Raw genomic sequence first — 12,207 nt, 5'->3', positions numbered from 1 at the left:
GGTGACGATCATAATGAAGAAGCTATTGTCAAAGGAAGTTGGCTGCTGGACCTGACTGTCCATCCTTTGCGATTCGGTATGCCTCAATTGCCAGTAAACAAAGTTGCTGTTGGGATGCATTTTGCGGGGTCTTCAATGCCTTCACCCAAATGAAATGAAACAAATTAAATGGGTAAGGGGGAATGAAACAAATAGTTTCGGAATCTGCACTATTAGTCGATTGACCAGCAAAACATGGAACACTACTTTAGGAATCACGGCCAACTCGGGCAAGAGCTTCGACAACCTCTCAAAATTTGACCTTCTCATCTCCGGGAAAGTTCATGCCATTCTCAGCACTGGCCTTCTTGTGTTTCTTTTTCCTTGATTCTCTATGCCTAAATAGACAAATCTAAGATGACACTCAGAAAGACAGTCTGGATGAGGTAAATGCAAAAAAGATCACCTTGGAACTACCATGACTCCCTGCCATGTATCTACTAGCTCTTGCATATTTGACTGTGGATTCCATCCCACATATTCACTACATGCACAGGCCCGATTCTACGGGTACAGATTGTTACTGCTCCAAGATTTTGCAGAACTCACGGCAAAGAGAATGCTATTTTGGGCAAGACTAGGGATCTCACATAAACGACATTGAAATACTTTTATCTCCTGTAGTTCCAAAAAGTTTCACTTTTACTAAAGCAGAAATCTGTGTCTAAAATGACAGCAATTGATTCCAACATACCCCTTTTCCGACCGTGATTCCTATACTGTAGGAGAATTACCTAATGGCCAATGCCAAGCGAAAACGACCACTTTCTCTGAATGCTGTAATTATACCATGACGGGTTCCAGCGCAAGTACATTGCTTCACTGAACCTTCTGTCATTCTAGAACTCAATCTCTTGTTCTTGCTTTAGACATTACAAGAATGGATCTCCCACAGAAGTAGCAGAACGACCTCCTGCCGGTACGAGCCACACATTTCATCATGTTCGCCCAAATGACGATCTCGAGTGTGCACATACTACCATCATCACTAGCTTGAAAAGGGTGTTGACGAAACATGGAGACTGAAGTCAATCAAGGCGCCATCCATGATGCGGAAAATCGCATGCCATACTCGGAGGTCGAGAAGGAGTGAAGGAGATGAGAAGTTTGGAAAGGCAATGCGTCGTCGGCCTGGGAGGCGTCGGGGTGGAGGAGGGAGGGCGGTGGCCCCACCGTGAGCCGCCGTGTCGTTCTCCTCTCTCCGCCTCCTCCCTTTTCCCGCCGTCGCTCTCTTTCTCTCTCTCTGAAAAATGAGAGAATTGATTGTTGGTCCTGTGTTTTACGTGTAATTCCGGCCATGGTCCCCAATGTTTCATTCATTTGAGATTGACCCCCATACTTTCTAATTGCTTTTTATGTCACCCCTCGGTCGACAGTCGGTTTTGATGGCCCTTTTGGGCATGGTGAAGAAAAGGTGAGCAACAAAGTTTGTCCTATGACATTCATGTGCCGCATTGGAACCGCCGATTCTTGGTTTTTTTATTTAGAAAGGCTTCATTTGTTTTGCAAAAAAATATAGCATTTTAAAAAAGTCGTTTTCTAAGAAAATAATCATATTTTTGATATTCTTTGAACTTGACATGAAGGGAAAAATATTTTCTACCATTTGTTAAGGAAATTTTTTCCACCTTGCACTCCTTTCAATAATTTTTCTTTTATTTTATTTTTTAAAATCAATTTTTAATTATTTTATTTTTATTTTATTTTTGCCTTCCTTTCGTTTTTTACTTCTTCCGCACCAACCACAGTGACAACCAACAACCCGCTACGACCAAGTTTGAGCCTCACCATAGGTCAACAAGGCTCTAGCTTGCTAGATACCAGCAATTTCAAGCCCCGCTTGATCCAATGAGGTTGAGCTCGTTTGTAGCCAACAAGCTCCAGCCTTGCAAATTCGGCAAACTAGGCAAGGCTCAAGCTCACTTGTGGCAAGCTGTTGATTGCCATTGTGGTTGGCAATCGGCTCAAGAAGAAGGAAAGAAAGAAAGAAATAAAATAAAAAATAAAAATTAAAATAACTGAAAATTTGATTTAAAAAAATAAAAAGAAAAGATGTTTGGTAAAAAAAAAAATGCTTGGTTTAAAAATGAAAGAAAGAGGATAAAGCAAAAAAAAATTTCCCCTATATTAGAAGACTATTTTCATCAATGGAAAATATTTTATCCAATCAATTCATTTTTTGCGAAATGAACGAAAGAAAATATAAAAAACATTTTCTTGAAAGTTGTATTTTATAAAACGAATGGAGCCTCAATCATCTATTAATCAAAGGATGTCCGCGTTGGCTTTTGTCTCTGATGCTTACAATGTGAATGTGACACATTTGTCACTATCCCAATATGCCTAGTTAAAATTAGATATAGACAACGTCGAATGAGATTATATTTATATTTTTTATTTATTCAATCTTGAATCTCTCGAGAAAGAGGTGTGTAAAGAGTACTATTTATCATTCATTTAAATAATTCCAACAACTTTAGATTGATTCATACTCACCCAGTTAGAAATGAAATCTAAGAAGTTGAAACACATTCTTATATGATCCTGCCTATGATAAGCTATAACTCTTGAAAATTAACTCTCTTGTTGGAAGGTTCCTCGCTTTTGGTTCACCTTTTCCAAAGATTCTTGTACCAAAATTGAGGTGTTTGGAGACACATTTCAAAGGCCTTTGAGCCCAAATATGGCGTTTTCAAAGTCGTTTAGCTCAGTGCAACTCCCACCCATTATTCACATTCTATATATTCAGAAAACTACTTTCAAGGTTAATAAAATTTTTCAACTTTGCACTCACTAAATTATCTAAATTCCAATTTTACTCTCACCCGCACCCTCACCTTCCCGTGCAGACCTGATAGCGTAACGTGGTCGTGGGCTGCAAGCTCAAGTCTGACCGACATCGCCTCAAATCTACCTTTGATGGCCCTCGCTTGGCCTTTTTGACGGTTCAGCTTTCACCGACTCCGATTGCTTTTATTAGTGGGTTTAGATCCTCTTCATTCTCCTTCCTTTACAACAAAATTTGCTTTAAGGAAAACTTAGTCTAAAGCAAATAGAACCATTTGCATTTTATGAAGACCGTTTAATCTATATTCTTTTGCATTTACGTAAAGGCTAGAGGCAAAGGCTCTCCCCAAGAATTTCACGGTGGTTCCCAAACGTAATTATAATGCATATAGCTTTTATGTCAAGTTAAGTTTCCATAAAAGAAAACAAAGATTTCATGATTTATATTCCTATACTTTTGTTTACAATAACATAAGCTTCCCTTCATCATGATTAATATAACTTCGTCTCTCATGATCTCATTTATCAAGCACTTGGAGCCAAAAGAGTGGCGAGCCTCCTGACTTCAATTTGGTCATCCGGATTTGATAGATATTGTAACTACGTGTGAAATATGATTAGACACGTATGCATTCTAAAGAGTTAGAAATAGCTAGTCTTGAAACGAAACCTCCTCATTCTCCATAGTAGGGACCATCTCGTGGTAGTCGTCAGTCCTCCTCATTCTTCACCAAAACAGTTTGAAGAGAGAGAGAGAGGGAGAGAGATGGCTACCTTAACAGTAGAAGAAAGAACATTTGCTGGTAATGGTCTTTAAAATAGAGACGATGACAGACCATCGTACCTTAGTTTGCTTATCGTATTGTCTTATATCGTGTCTGAAGGACATATTGATGAGATGCACTTAGGATTCCATCTTCAAAGTTGGATTTGGCGTGGAATTGAACTGCTTGGAAGGATCAAGCAAAGAGGGAAGAGTCTTCATGAAAGCATTTGATGAGGCAAACGCACTAATCTACTGGCGATATGTTGATCCCTCTTGGAAGCTCAATAGAATTCTCAACATCGGTTCAGAAGCTTGTCTCAGGAATAATATTAGACTCATCGACAATTTCAAGCATCAACTCCAGAACCAAGAGGAATCAACTGCCTGCGCAGCGAGAGCGAGTGAATACTTTCTTCTTCCTTTTTTTAGTGAAGGTGTGAGTACTTGTGTACATTTAGCTATTCGATTCTTTAAATTTACGCCCTTCTACTGTCAAGACACAATGCAAATTCGGAAGAGGCATTAGGGCATTTGATGTTGGGGAAGATTTTAGTAACAATAACTCTGAAAGAATTCTGTAGAAGCTCAAGTACAGTCTGGTTTCAGAGGAATTCTGGCTAGAAAAACTTGTGGCGCGGTCTAAAGATTTTCATCACGAAGTTGTACCATTTTATAGGTTTATTCCTAGGCAATTCCTTCGGCTGATTATTTTTTTTCCAAATTTTCTTCCTACAAGAATGACAAGGAGGACATTCTCTAAAAATTTTTGCTCGAGAGCGAGAAAGATCCTGGGAATATGAACGAGAAGTACTTGAAGGATATAATTCTGAATTTCATGATTGCTGGAAAAGATACTAGTGCAAATACCTTATCATGGTTCCTCTACACGCTCTGCAAACACCCCCTAGTACAGCAAAAGATTGCCGATGAAATAGAGGAAATAATGGGAGATCAAGCAAGTGAAGCTAATCCTGATTGTTTCGTGGAAAGAATTACTGATCCTGTGCTCGACCAAATGCACCATCTTCATGCCACGCTCACAGAGACATTGAGGCTCTATCTTGCAGTTCCAGCGGTAATCTTTTGTTCACCTGCAAGAATTAAAGTTTGGACCTCTAACCCATCATAGGAAAAGATAAAGAAGTTCAAACTGAGTGTTTACATCTAAATTTTGGTGATTCAGTTATTTGTTTAATGCATAGAAAATTAGGGATTAATTTTTAACTCCTAAAAAAATTAAAATTAATTAATTAATTGCATAGCATATAATTTTATGTGCATTTATTTTTAATTTGCATTTGCATTGGATTAATGACAGTTGGGTTCAAATTGGTAGTTTTGAGTTTTAAATTGACAGGTTGGACTAAGCCCACGAAAGGAGCAAATTGGCCTACCCTGTTTTCTTTTATGACAAAAATTATCTTGTGAGAAATAATGATTTGAAATTTTCCGGGATATGATGGGAATTTTTCAATATTATCGGATATGGCAAGTGTGATAAAAATATTGCAAGCTCATCTTTGTAAGATTTGAGATTTGAGAAAAATTCTATCACAATCTTAAATTTGTATCAAAATGTGATAAAATCGGTGAAGAAATATTGCGTGGATGTTGATTTAAAACTCTAGTCCGCTCACCTATAAATAGGTTGCTACACTACCGAAAGGAGGGAGGCCACACAATAGAAACACACGGCCACAGTTCGTGAAAAAGAGAGGAGCATGAGAGAAATCGTGAAAAAAATAAAAGAGGGGGGTTCTATTTTCGTTCTTTGGGGTTTTCTTGGCTTTTGAGTCAAAGAAAGCACGAAAAGTTGGGTTTTGCTTCTGCTGAAAGTACAACAGAGAGGGGGTTGTAGAGAGGAGAGAGAGAGAGAGAGGACGTGTGCGACAAGGCAGCAGAAAAGAAAAGAACAAAAAAAAAAAAAAAGAGAAGAGACAGAACAGAGCACTGTTATTCTTCTTCGTGTGCCTTCCCCGCCGATGACCGCTGCTATCGCCCCACTGCGCCGCACCTCCGTGTCGCACCACCGAGCCTCACCGTCGCTCAGCAAACCTCGAGCCCTCTGTTAGTTGGGTTCACTCCTACGTGGAGAAAGCCTAATAAGTTGCAAGCCAAAAAAGGGCTTGAGTCTATATGATAAGTTATATGGAGAAATAGAGTTTCTCACTATTTATATAAAGTGGTAGCCATAAAGGGAAATAGTAATAAGAGAAAAATAGAAAGCAGAAAATCCGAGGATTTGAGCAATATTTGATTTACATCAAGCTGACATCAGAGGTCGATTCGTGATCCGATTGAGCTAAAATTTTGTCAGCATGTTCGTGGCGCAATTTTCTTGAATCTAAATGGTTTGATTTTCATTTGAAGCTCCATACATCAAGTTTTTTGTGGATTGATCAAAACATGCGTTTTTGGTCAGATTTATCCTTGGTATATTGTGAAATTCAAGTGTATTGCCAAGAATTATGTTCTTGAGGTGTTTGTTGCTATGTACCTCTAATATTTGCTAAAGAAAAACATTGTTCACCCAATTTTGTTGATAGTGAAGAATTTTAGGTGGACTCCGGTCCCGTGGTTTTTTGATCTCCTCACATCGAGGAGGTTTTCCACGTAAAAAATTGTCTTGTGTTCGCGTGCTTAGTATTTATTTTACTCTACTATATCGATTTCTATTAGGTTTACATAAGAGGGGATATTATTTTATTCCATTGCGTTAATTCGATATTGTTCGAATTGTTATTGTTTTCCCATCACCCTCTTGAGCCATCGCCGCTCTGCGCGCCTGAAGTCGTGACGCTGCCTTTGCCTGTCATCGCCAGAGCTCCCCCGTACTCACAAGCTTGCACCACCGCCTCACCCGCGAGCCTGTGCCGGCCCGTGTCTGTCCCTCCACCTGAGCATTGACACTGCAGCAGCTTGCCCGTCCGTAACCGCTAGCGCTCGTCCAGTGCAGCTCTGTTGTGTAACCAATGAGCACCACTGCTGCAGCACTTGCGGGCCCCCCCTCCATACAACGCCACTACTCGCCACCGCTGCTCCTGTCCGCCTCACCTGCTGTGCCTCCGCCCTTAGCCCATCTGCCTCACCTGCAACCTGTAGATCCCATGATCTCGTCCGCCTCGCCGCCGTTGCCTCATTACGCGATCTGCTTATTGTCGCTAACACCATGGCAGTTCATTGCCCGCCTTCTCCACCCGTCGTCTGAGCGCCGGCCCCCTACACGCCGCTCCGAGCTCTCCATCCGAGCAACGCCGCTGCTGTTGCCGTGTCTTCCTTTGCTCGCTGTTGGTCCGTGCTTGCTGCCCCCCTCACCGGAGCTCCGATCGACGGCGACCCATCACCCTCGGCTGTCCACTACCACAGCCACCCGTACTTGAGCCACATCGAGGCCCCATCGTGATCTATGAGCCGCCGTTCGTTAAACCCGGATTTGGAGAAAATTCAAATTAGGTGGTTTTTTATTTTATTTTATTTCATTTCATTTTTTTAATACTTTGTTTCTTTATTTGAAGTATTCAAGCATTTTAAATTAGGGATTGCAGCCTGATTTTCGCGCCCAAAATCTAACTCGCAATCGCACAAAAATCGCCAATCCGATCTTACGCTTGAGATTCCATTCGCGGTTTTATTAAAATTGACCAATCTGATCCCATGTGCGAGATATGATTCGTCAATTTATGGATATCAATTTTATCTTGCTGATTTGCTGTCATGCCGTTTGATCGATTTTGTTTTCGTAAAAGAAAATCCAAAAATTTTGAGTTAGATTAGGTTTATTGTTTTAGGGTTATTTTGCATAGGGAATTCATTTATTTCGAATTTTTGAAAAATGAAAGTCCAAAAAAAAAAAAAAAAATGCATTCATTTAGGATGTTAGGTTTTTTTTTTTTTTTTTTAAATTGCACATTTAATTATGTGTCAATTTTAATTTCGAATTTCATAAAAAAAAAAAACTAGAATTAGGGCATTCTTTGTACGTCATTGCATGTTAGGATAAGATTGCATGTTTATTTTTTTAATTAATTATAGGTTTAGATCATTTCTCCTAATAGGTTGCATTTTAGGATTACTTAGTTAAGATAATGTTCTAGTTTAAATTATGATTTGGTTTAACCTAATTCCTAATACAAATTGGATGACATCTTAATATACACAGATAATTTTCACATTTTTCTAATTTCGAATTTCATAGAAAATACCAAAAAATTGTCTTTGAATAAATCAATTTCATTATTTAGGATAGACTGCATGCTTATATTTTATTTTCGTCATATAGCTTAGGTCATATTGTCGCGTCATTTCATTTCATGTTAGATTAGTAGCATGCATTGCATAAAGCATGATTCTCATTAAATAAATGAAAACAAAAAAAAGTAATTGCGTGTTAATTAGAAATCATATCTAGTATTACTGATGTGAATTTTGATCTAACATTGCATATGCTTTCGATGCCCCGAGGTAAGTCTTGCAATTTATTCACTGCTTTATTTGGGTATTAAATTGGTGGTTTGTGCACCCGTATATATAAGAGATAAATTAAAATCAATTTAAACTACCTACAAAACATTCTTTTCAAAACAAAAGAGAAAGGTACCGAAAGGGCGTCAGAGAAATCTAGCGTAACCAAGTCTCCAAATTCATAATCTCTGGTTCGTAGAAATAAAGTAAATCTCCTATTACTTTATTTATGTTTCTAATTGACCCACCGAAAATAGATTAGTGATGACTCCTAACTGAAAAATCAATGGCATGTTAAGAACTTGAATTTAAGTCGCGAATTGATATGGGTTTGGGAGAGCCCGAGCTAAGTTTAGGCTTAGTAATCCATTAGCCAAATCCTAGATGGTTCACCTAAAATTTGGTCTCGACAGCTTGGCAACTCCACTGAGGACTTGAGTTAAAACTCTTAGTGGGCTTAGACCAATTTTCTTTGAAAAAATTTTGTTTGACAACAAGAATCCCAAGTACGCCCCTTACGTTTAAGGTGTTAAAAGTTCTTGCAGGATGTGAGGTATAAGGGGAAGTGCTTGCTAATCTTTGTTTTGCAGGGAGGTGTATGGATGTATGATTTACTTTCATTTATGAAGTGTTGCTTGATATAAACTGTCGTGCATGCTTATGCATTTACACTACACTTTTGCACACACAATCTGCCGCTAGACTTGGGCCGTATAGGATGATCTAGGATGGTATTGAGATGGATATCGCTTCGACCTCATGCCCACGGTATGAGTTGCCCATCTCAATCCCAAAGTTTTTTTTTTTTGTCAAGAGTACTCACCTCGGTCCGCATGCCCGCGACCTAGGTTGGCTCTTTGACCAAGCCGAAGTCATGAGGACCCAAATTGAATTTCTTGTTGAATTTCTCCCAACGGAACATCTTGGATCCTTCTCTGTCTAGATAGAAAAGTCCTTTCTACTGTTTGAGATAATTCTTTGGGGATAGAGGTCAAGAAAACATGTTTAAAGTTTGCATCATCTCCAATTTGATAGAAGAGCTTAAGCATTTCACGATAATACTTATCAAGATGTTTTTTCTGAAGAGAACAACATTTTCTTTTGAAAAATTCTCTTCTTTTGAGTTCTATGAGATTAATAGGTTTTCTCACAAAGAAGTGATATAGAAGGGTAATGGCATGGCCAAAATTTGGGGAGAGCAAAAAATGCATTTGATCTTGTTCTACTAAAGATTGCCACCAAAGTTTGAGGTTACATGTGAACCTTGTGACAAAGTTGAAAAGAACGTCATACTTGTCTTGGTTGGTAATAGCTTAGGTATTCAGCCAAGTATGAAATTCCTCAAGTCTTTTGGCCATTTGTGGTAAGGTATGTCATCAATAATGAAAAACTGCTTTGATGAAGTGGACACACTCTGAGAGTGACTGTTTGGCTAAACAACTTCTAGTTCAGAAGGATTTGATTCCATATCATGATATGGAGGATCGACCATGAATATTGATGAAGTTATTGGTGCTATAGGAAGGGAATCAATGGTAGGGATTGAAAATGACGATGAGGATGAAAGAGATATTGAGTATGATTTAGTATCAATAATATTTGGAAAAGCTGGTTCTATTGGAAACAAAATTTGATCTGTTGGGATAATAGGATCAATTTGGGGTGGAGGTTGTGGAACAACAGGATCAAGATCAGGCTGTGGTTCTTGATTACCCAAATCTCTTAAAAAGGATTCCAACGGGTTTGACAACATCACTTGATCAGGCTCCCTTATGATAAGAGAGGATTTCTCGGGCATCTTTTCTTTCTTTTTTTTTTTTTCTTATGCGATCAAGTTCTTTAAGAAAATTCCTCATCTTAGCCACATCTGTCTTGTCCTGTCTGATAGATGCATCAGTAATAGCAGCAAAAATAGACGTCTGAGGTGGTGGAGGAGGGAGAGGATCTACTCACAAAGTAGTTGGAAATGGATTGAGCCTTCCTTCCTCAAGGATCTGGATTTGCTTTTTAAGCTTTTCTATTTCTGCTCTAGGACTTTCAAGATGGTGATAGCCTAGATGTTGTCCAGATTCTAAGGCATGAAGCCTCTTCTGGAAATCTGAAAGCATCGTCTTGGTGGTTTCTTTATATCTTCGCAAATCTTGTTGCACATTTCCAATCTTGGAATCAATTGCTTTGAAAGCATTGTTGTGTGCAAGGAGAGTCTTTGATTGCCAATTTAAGACAGCTTCAGCAACAGGAGTTCTTTTTTGTCTTCCATGCTCATCCACATCAGTTGGGGCAGGTATCTTAGGAACATGCCTATATTTGCCTTGTGAATCGATAAACTCTTTTGAGGCAAGAAAAGAGAGTTTAGAACTTTCCTGAACAAGAGGAGGAAAGTCTGTTTCTTGGAACATAGCAATGGAAGAACTAGGTGGTGTTTCTGGTGAAACCTCAAGTGGGTATGAATGTTTCTTGGCCCATTTTACAATTAGCTTATAAAACAGGGATATGGCTAGTTTTTATCTGAGGAGGAGATGGAGGAGGTGATTGTGGTGGATCTGGTGATATTGGAGAGGAAGCAGTGAACTTTGGTGGTGGTGTTGGTGTATATGAAACCATGAACTGAAATTTATTACACTCACCAAGAGTATCAATGGAGGGGTCTCCATTCAGGTGCCTTTGGTACATAGGGTTCTTTGGCTTTTTTCTCCGAGGCGGAGATTTTGCAAATGGATCTACCTCATCAGGAGAATGTGTACAATAAGAACATTGGCAGAAAGGGTCCCAAAAACAATGGCCATACTGGTCTTTATAGTAATGGACATGATGTCCATCACTGTTAAAGTGTCGAACAAGCTTTTTTGGATCTAGTTCGGAAATAGACTCAGGAACACATGGCTCAATCATAAAAAGAGTCTGTAAGATAGAGGGATTTTCTTCTTTTTCCTTGCCAAATTTAATGGAAACAATTCCATCCTTTTTTCTGACAAACGCAGAATCTGATGATTGGAAAAACTTGTTGCTTTGGTGAAGCTTTTCATAGTTGGTATCCACGTCTCTGGAAGGAGCGTGACCAACTTTTCTTTTGGGATCTGTCTAGGGACATGAATGCATGATACTTGATCATTTTGCATGGAAATGAACAAAGCATCTTCATTTTTATTGTGGAAATTTAAATCAAGCACATGGTTCTGCACTCTGTAGACCATTTGGTAATGCAAAGTTGCTACTATAGAATAAGCAGTCTGAGGTGCCCCAGTGAGATGGATCTAGACTTTTAGAAAAGAAAGTAATTGGGATCTGAAAGGGCAATGTTGAAATTTGGATATAATGTCACGAAGACTGTTCCAGCATTTAAAGTAGTTTGAACAGTACCTATGCAAGCATGCTGGTACTCTAAAAACTTGGTATCTAACAACATGATTCTTGCCACAATTGGCAAACCTTTTTGGCCATGAAAAGTAAGAGCAAGATGAACAACTCCATAATGAACATAGAAATATCCCTGCTAGATCCATTGTCGAGGAAACTCTAGAGGGATCTGAAGAGTAACAAAGTACTCTTTTTCAGTAGCAGGAATGGGGTGCTGGTCGAACTTAGAGGACTGAACATATTCCTTTACTTCCTTGGGAGTCTGGCAAATGAGTTGACGGATAGAGCGGATGGGTGAAAATGATGAAGTGGGTTTAGCAAAAGTTGAATAGGGGTTCATCAAAGGAAGCTGGGTTTCAAAGATCTTAGTTTCGTCACTAAGAGAGACTTCATAGAGATAATCTATCTTAGAAGCATTTGAAATACGGAAATCTTAAGGGTTTGAGGATGATGGGGTTGTAGTGAGAGAAACGGGTGCTTCGAGAATTTCTGGTTCGATCATCCTTGTGGCTTCATTTTGCTAAGCCTGTCTAGAGTAGAAATTGAGCCTCACATCTCATATGCATGTCTATGTGGTTACCATCGAGTTTCCTTGGTGAAGTAAGTCTTCTATCTCTATACTATGCAATTTACTTACTTTGTCATACTTTTGGTCCGTCCATGACAATCTAGGTCAATCATTGATTTAATTCCTTTTGTCAATTAAGAATGAAATGAGGAAATTGCCATGCAATGGATCATTTAGAAAAAAAAAAAACTTTGGAGAATTTATTTTCAATTCATGTTTTTATTGTTTT

At 38.9% G+C, this 12,207-nt stretch overlaps 1 pseudogene; it reads left to right on the top strand.

The window, feature by feature from the left end:
• The first annotated feature begins 3,719 nt into the window (after positions 1-3,719).
• On the top strand, positions 3,720-4,787 carry LOC120293658 (annotated as a pseudogene).
• The last annotated feature ends 7,420 nt before the right edge of the window (positions 4,788-12,207 follow it).

Source organism: Eucalyptus grandis, chromosome 5, assembly GCF_016545825.1.
Source record: "Eucalyptus grandis isolate ANBG69807.140 chromosome 5, ASM1654582v1, whole genome shotgun sequence".
Lineage (NCBI taxonomy): Eukaryota > Viridiplantae > Streptophyta > Magnoliopsida > Myrtales > Myrtaceae > Eucalyptus > Eucalyptus grandis.
Note: the sequence above shows the minus strand (reverse complement) of the source record. Positions and strands in the feature narration are given on the sequence as shown.